The sequence below is a fragment of the Triticum aestivum genome, chromosome 6B (assembly GCF_018294505.1).
Source record: "Triticum aestivum cultivar Chinese Spring chromosome 6B, IWGSC CS RefSeq v2.1, whole genome shotgun sequence".
In the NCBI taxonomy this organism is placed as follows: Eukaryota; Viridiplantae; Streptophyta; class Magnoliopsida; order Poales; family Poaceae; genus Triticum; species Triticum aestivum.
The window spans coordinates 270940602-270949043 of record NC_057810.1 but is presented as its reverse complement, the minus strand read 5'-3'; positions in this window follow the sequence as shown (position 1 = coordinate 270949043).

The following is an 8442-nucleotide window of genomic DNA, read 5'->3' as shown; positions in this document are numbered from 1 at the left end:
GGTCGGGCCGGACCGGATCCGACACCCCGACCCTCGCCGGCCCTCCTTCGGTTAAGCTCCGGCCGCCTCCTTCAACTCCGGCGACCTCTCCCGCTGCTTCTCCGGCGAGATCCGTCACCACCTCGCCCGTTGACTTCTTCCCCGAGGTGCTAATTTCCTCTAAGTCCCCGAATCCATACATTATCATGTCATGTTCATCGCATCATAACTCTGTGCATACTGTTCCCTTTCGTGCATGTAATATGTCCAATTGTTCGTCTCAACGAGTACTTCATTTCTTTACATTGCAACATTTTCATTTGAGCTCATCTTGATGCCCAAAATGCTGTTGGAAGAGTGCATGTTGATGTTAATCTGCTGAAACTGTTATAACTTGCTCATTTGTCATTTTTGCCATGTTTGATCTGTGCATCCTATGAGGTTGATGTCTACATGTGTTTTGATCTATGCTATGCCATCTTTCCAGTGGTGCTATCCATGTATTTTTGTGAGTTGTGTGCTGAGTGCATCAAGCTTGTTAAGGAGGGTACTTGCTGTTACTGTTTTCCTGACAGATTCTGTTATATTTTGTTGCTATGTAAACCTGCTCCTACAAGTCATTCCATGCATAATCTGGAGATTGTTCACTAAGGATGTTTTGTTATACTTGTCTTGCTCTATCCATTCATGACCATGGTTGCATGTATAGCCTGTTGTAGCTTGTTGTAATCTTGCTCCAAACTTGCTAAATAATGTTGATGTCAACCTGTTAACATTAAGTTCAATGTTTCCATGATTGTTTGCTAGTGATCCATGCACCCTATGAACTTGTTCTTGCCATGCTTAGCTTCACAAACATGTCTTCTTACTGTTGGTTGCCTTGCCATGCCATGTATTGCTCTGTGGTGAGTGATTCAAGCTCACCAACATGCCTACTTATTGTCGTTCCTGCCATGTATGAATCTGTAATATAACTTGTCATGTTTACATGGGTGCCATCTTATCTTCTGATCCTTTTTGGCTCATGGTCAGTAAGGGACTCTTGTTCTATGCATTAGTAGTATCATGCAATGCCTTTGTTTGCCATAATATGTTCCTATAACATGTTGTTTGATAGCTCTAAACATTGCAACCTGATGTTATTTCTGCTAAAGTCTGAAACTGTTATTATTTGCAATCTTACCATGTCTTTTTGAGCATGTTCTAGTTGTTTCTGGAGATAGGTCAGTGTTCATGTCTTGTTATGGTTTACCTGTACTTCATGCTCATGCATTTTTTTATTATGTTGGGATGCTGTAGCATGCTGTTTTGATGCTTGCAATATGCCTACTTGCTGTTTTGGACAGATTGTAGCTATGACTTGTATAGTGTGTATGTGTTGCACCGTTGCCTCGTTTTGAATGTGCTCTATATGAAACTTGCTTGGTTTTGCATGTAGCTTCATATTATCATGTTGAATCCTTGTTTTGAGGTGTTTGCTTGATGTTCAGATGCATTTTGCATCAATGCCAAGTTTAATTTGTTTTGCTCATATCTTCTAGGCCGTAGCTCCAAATCTAATGAACTTTATATGTAACTTGACTAGAATTTCGTCTAGATCATCTTGGTGCATCTTAACTTGCTGTTTAACAACTTGAACATAAGGTTTATTCAGTTCTGGACCAATTTCGAGATTTGCATATGAGGACTTACCTGAGTTGTTATATGTTGTTCCCGACCTCATTTAAACTTGCCTTGATGTGTTGTTCTTGTTTGCATCATCTCTTGCCATGAGTAGCTTCATGTAGCTTGGTCATGCATCATGCTTGTTATGCATCATGCCTTGTTCATGTGTGGTGTGTTTACCATGTTGCGTGCTTCTTCTCGATAGTTCCCGTTTCGTTGCGATCGTGAGGATTTGTTCGTCTACGTGTGGTTCGTCTTCGTGGATTCATCTTCTTCATGGACTCGTTCTTCTTCCTTGCGGGATTTCAGGCAAGATGACCGCTACCCTGGATCTCACTACTATCATTGCTATGCTAGTTGCTTCGTTCTATCGCTATGCTGCGTTACCTATCATTTGCTCTTCAAGCCTCCCAAATTGCCATGAACCTCTAACCTTTGACACCATTCCTAGCAAACCGTTGCTTGGCTATGTTACCACTTTGCTCAGCCCCTCTTATAGCATTGTTAGTTGCAGGTGAAGTTGAAGATTGCTCCATGGTGAACAGGGTTATGTTGGGATATCACAATATCTCTTATATTATTAATGCATCTATATATTTGGTAAAGGGTGGAAGGCTCGGCCTTACGCCTGGTGTTTTGTTCGACTCTTGCCGCCCTAGTTTCTGTCATACCGGTGTTATGTTCCCGGATTTTGCGTTCCTAACGCGGTCAGGTGATTTATGGGACCCCCCTGACAGTTCGCTTTGAATAAAACTTGTCCAGCAAGGCCCAACCTTGATTTTACCATTTTCCTCACCACCACCTATACCCTTCCCTTGGGTCGGCCAACCCGAGGGTCATCTTTATTTTAGCCCCCTCGGGCCAGTCCTTGTCTAAGTGTTGGTCCAAACCGAGCCGCCTGCGGGGCCCCCTCGGGGCAACTCGAGGTCTGGTTTTACACATAGCCTGTCTCATCTGGTGTTGCCCTGAGAACGAGATATGTGCAGCTCCTATCGGGATTGTCGGCGCATCGGGCGGTCTTGCTGGTCTTGTTTTACCGTTGTCGAAATGTCTTGTAAACCGGGATTCCAAGACTGATCGGGTCTTCCTGGGAGAAGGAATATCCTTCGTTGATCGCGAGAGCTTATCATGGGATAAGTTGGGACACCCCTGCAGGGTATAAACTTTCGAGAGCCATGCCCGCGGTTATGTGGCAGATGGGAATTTGTTAATGTCCGGTTGTAGATAACTTGACACCAGATCCGAATTAAAATGCATCAACCGCGTGTGTAGCCATGATGGTCTCTTCTCGGCGGAGTCCGGGAAGTGAACACGGTTTCTGTGTTATGTTTGACGTAAGTAGGAGTTCAGGATCACCTCTTGATCACTACTAGTTTCACGACCGTTCCGCTTGTTTCTCTTCTCGCTCTCATTTGCGTATGTTAGCCACCATATATGCTTAGCCGCTAATGCAACCTCACCACTTTACCCCTTCCTTTCCCATTAAGCTTTGCTAGTCTTGATACCCATGGTAATGGGATTGCTGAGTCCTCGTGGCTCACAGATTACTACTCCAACAGTTGCAGGTACAGGTTATGCGATGATCATGACGCGAGAGCGATGTTTCTTGTTTTGGAGTTTCTCCTTCTGCTTCTTCGATCAGGGGATAGGTTCCAGGTCGGCAGCCTGGGCTAGCAGGGTGGATATTGTTTGAGTTTCTGTTTATGATTCATCCATAGTCGGATGTTGTTCTTGTATGTTGTATTGTTGTATTCATGTGACATTGTATGTATCGGATGTATCCCCACTATTATGTAATGTTGATGTAATGATATCCACCTTGCAAAAGGGTCTTCAAGATGCGCTTCTATCCTTGGTGGGACCTTCGAGTTCCTTTAGGATAGGGTCGCATCTTGGGTGTGACAATGAGCAAAGGAGGAAGAAGACGTAGGTAAAAAGGGTGGATCCTTATCCCCTTATATATGGGCGGACGAAGACTATACGTCCCCACCGGCCTAGTAAAACTTGCTTATCTCCCAAGCGCCACCATCAATGGCGCGGTTGGGTTACGCACATCCGTATTGATGAGAATCCTGAAATAAGGGAACACGATCTCTGCTTCGACAAGACGTGCCAAGGAAACCGCTTCGCTAAACGCGCTGAGGTGGTATAATAAAAAAATGATTCAAGTAAAGGCTTGGTAGTTGTGTGACGTTAAGCCACAAAATACGTCAGCAGATTGAACTTGTGTACATATTATTCTCTCTACGGTGGAATGTGGACTTTATTTTGCAGAGTCGGACACTATCCTGGTGTTCACAATCTTCTATGAATTATTCGAAGGAGGAACCCGCCTTGCAATGCCGAACAATATGCGCGCCGGACTCATCGTCATTGAAGCCTGGTTCAGGGGCTACTGAGGGAGTCCTGGACTAGGGGGTGTCCAGACAGCCGGACTATCATCGTCAGCCGGACTCCAAGACTATGAAGATACAAGATTGAAGACTTCGTCCCGTGTCCGGATGGGACTTTCCTTGGCGTGGAAGGCAAGCTTGGCGATACAGATATGTAGATCTCCTACCATTGTAACCGACTTTGTGTAACCCTAGCCCTCTCCGGTGTCTATATAAACCGGAGGGTTTAGTCCGTAGGACGAACAACCATTACAACAATTATACCATAGGCTAGCTTCTAGGGTTTAGCCTCCTTGATCTCGTGGTAGATCCACTCTTGTACTACCCATATCATCAATATCAATCAAGCAGGAGTAGGGTTTTACCTCCATCGAGAGGGCCCGAACCTGGGTAAAAACATCGTGTCCCTTGTCTCCTGTTACCATCCGCCTAGACGCACAGTTCGGGACCACCTACCCGAGATCCGCCGGTTTTGACACCGACAGCTGCCAAGAAAGCTGCCAAGAAAACTGCCAAGAGGAATAAGAAGAAATCTAATACTTCTGGGCTTTTTGAACTAAACGACATCTCTGAGTTGGAGGTAGCTCTTGTTTGTCTTGGCTCCTTTTTTAACTTTCTTATTAACACTGATTATCATCAAGATGACATGGGGGCCAATCAAGCTGGGATGAAGAGGTAGCTATCATTTCCTCTGACTCCGAGCCTTTGCCAAGACAGAAAATTCGAAGAGTAACCCGGAAAGTAAGATTTTCACATCCCTTAGCTCATTTGGATCCTCACTTACTTTTGAAGCAACAGCAGCAAGAGAGCCGGCAAAACACTCGGACCAGTGGTGGTGAAAAATTATCTTCCGGCTTACCGAATACACCACGGACACGTCAAAACGAGCACTACAAAAAAAAGACACATCCGTGACATTTTGGGCTGAAAGAAAAAATTTCTGTCATACTTGTGACACTTCTATGACGATAATTATGACAAAACCCGGTATCATCATATATGTAGTGGGCTCCTACTTCTATGACAAATAATCATGACAGAAAATGGGCTTTTCGTCCTGGGCGGGCCGGAGACGCAACTGCATGACATTCTTTGGGCCGTCCATGACGGAAAAAACCGTGGTAGAAGCGAGGGTGAGGAAAATTTCGGCGAGTTCCCGGTTACGGTGGGAGGCCGGGGGCCGAGCGATGTGCGTTTCTCTCGTAGCGCGTGTATGCGAGGCGTTGGCTCTAACTGAACCCGAGCGAGGCGTTGGGCTCTAACTGAACCCGAGCGAATGCACTGCAGGCAACGCGTTACTGAACCCGAGCGATTGATTGATGGCTGTTAACTGAACCCGATCGAGCGATTCCTTTGCTACTGCTGCTAACTGAAGCCGATCGATGCTGCCTCCGGATGAACAGTGAGTGTTGCGGGGGGGTGTATGAACAGTGAGCGATGGGGGTGGATGAAGAGGACCCCGTGGCGTGCCTCTAGATGAACAGGACCCCAATCGATCGAGCTGGTTGGGGCTGGATGAACAGGACCCCGTGGAGGGATGGATGAATAGGACGACCCCGTGGAGGGCTGGATGAACAGTAGACGGTGGAGGGGTGCCCGTGGAGGGGTGGTTGAACAGTAGCCGGTGGAGTAGCGCGCGGTGCAGGCTGGATGAACAGGAGCCCGTGGAGGCTGGAGGAGGTTGATGGTAGCCCGTGGAGGCTGGAGGAGGTCGATGGTGGAGATGAACAGTATCCCGTGGAGTCCCGTTTTGCGGTATGACACACCCCTCCCGATTAACAGGACTCCCTTTTCGACCGTAGCGATCCAACACAAGTCTGTTTCGTCCGTTTTGCGGTACGCCACACCCCTCCCGATCAACAGGACCCCTGTTTTGACTGTAGGAGGTCCGTTTCCTCCGTTTTGCGGTACGCCAGACCCCTCCCTATGAACAGGATCCTGTTTCGAATGTGGCCGGTCGAACACAAGGCCGTTTCCTCCATTCTGCGGTACACCAGACCTTGTTTACATCGCCTATTCCGTCCAAGCCGGTTGACTCCCATGCGTTCCGTTGCCTCCCGATGAACACGACGCATTCCGTTGCCTCCCCATGAAATCGACGCATCCCGTTGCCTCCCCATGAACATGACGACGACGTTGTTTCTCTATTCCAACCCAGCCATGTACATGAGCCCTAGCCGTACGTATGCGCGAGTAGGCGTTCGAGACCCCGCCCGTATGTACGTACGTGGCCGTATTTACTTTCTCATTGTCTTTCCCGGCGCGGGGCACTCCTTCCAGTTTTTCAACAGCTCATCGATTTCGGCACCGCTCCGCTTACGTGGAGGTCCTCGATGCTCAGCGTGACCATTGAATCGATCTCCATGGTTTCTCCATGGGTCATCCTGTTCAAACCATCTTCTATGCCCCATGTACACGATTTTCCCAGACCCGCCATCTTTCCTTGATGTTAACTGCTGAGACATCGTATCATCCATGCACCGCGTGCATCCGCAATATCCATGGCACACCTGGCCTGCCACATATCCGTAACCGAGATAGTCCTGCACTATCATGATCAGCGCGGCTCTCATGTTGAAATACTCGCCTTTGCTGGCGTCCCATGTCTTGGACGGTGTTTTCCATAACGTGTCTAACTCCTCTTGAAGTAGCCCCAAATACAAATTAATATTATTTCCTAGTTGTTTAGGCCCTTGAATAAGCATGCTCATGTGAATGTACTTCGATTTCATGCACAACCAGGGGGGAGGTTGTACATCCATACAAACACAGGCCATGTGCTATGGTTGGTGTTCTGGTTGCCAAACGGATTCATGCCATCGGTACACGCGCCAAGCACGATGTTCCTTGCATCACATTCAAAATACCGATAGAAGCTGTTCAACGCTCTCCACTGGCTTCCATCCTTCACGTGTCTCAGCTTCGGATCATCTCCATCGTCGGGCTTCTTCCTCTCCGCGTGCCAGCGCATTAGCTTTGCTTCCATGGGATCTACAAAATACCTCTGTAGACGGGGAGTGATTAGTAAGTACCATACAACTTTCTGGGGACATTTCTTCTCGGCCTTCTTGTATCGAGAAGCATTGCACACCAGACAGCTTGTTTTTTCCGCGTGCTCCTTCCGATAAATTATGCAATCGTTGATGCATGCATGGTATCTAACGTGTGGCAGATCAAGAGGGCACACGATCTTCTTGGCCTCATCAACACTAGTAGGACATAGATTACCCGCGGGAAGAACATACTTTAGGTACTTGAGATTCTCATCGAGGCTAGTGTCGGTCCATTTGTTTTTAGCCTTCGTCTTCAGGAGTTGGAGCGTGAAACTCAAGCGGGTCACCTCAGGATTGCAACCATCATACAATGGAGTGTTCGAGTCTACCACCAGTTGCTCCAGCTTAGCCTCCTCTCTAGAAGCAGCTCTCTCAGTAATCGTCTCCTTGCGAAGCAATGCTTGAACATGAGAGTCCCGTACGATTGAACTTAGTGCCGACGAACTCTGCTCTGTGGAGTCGATGTCGTTCTCTCCGCCGCCATGTCTGGCCCCTTCTCCTCCGCCATGTCCGGCCCCTTCTTCGCCGCCATGTCCGGCCTCTTCCCCGCCGCCATTATCGATCATCTCTTCGTCTTGCCCCGTGTCATCATTGCCTTCCCCATCGGCATCCTCAACATCGTCATCCTCCTCTTCAGTTATCCATCGAGTATAGCCATCCATGAAACTAGTCATGAGCAGGTGCGCTTCGACACGACCATCGTCATAGGGGTCGAGCCAAACTATTCCTTTGCATTTTTGACACATACATAAAACCTCTGTCATGTTATTTTCTTTCATGTCCTGCACCGCCGACCGCAACCACCTGTCCACCATCGTTCCACTGACCATCATGAACGTCTGCACGGTAATAATAAAACAAATTGATTTTAAAAATGCGTGCATGCATCAAAGTCATACAAAAATTTGGCATGACCTTCCCTAAAAATAGGACATATATGGATCTAGAGTTTGCCCAGAATTCACCGAAACGGAAATAAATTGACATTTCGGCAAAACATAGGCAACTCAAAAGCACAATTTGGCGTCAACTCATGCCACACACACACAATTTCCACAAACATATCACACACACATAAACATATTTCCATTTTGCAAAAGCATGAAATTTTCATCACCTCTATCTCCAGATCGAGCACAAAGTGGAGATGATGTTGTAGGGAGATCAAAAGTGCACAAAGCTCTTCTTGACAAAGATAGATCTAGTTAGGGGGCAAATAGGTCACTTAACTAAATCCTACATCTACCTAGCTACCTAATTTGGGAGGAGACAACTTCAACTAGTGGAGGGGAAGGAAAAAGAGAAATGAGATGCATTAATGGAGGTGGTGTAGTTAAGTAGGAGTAATGAAG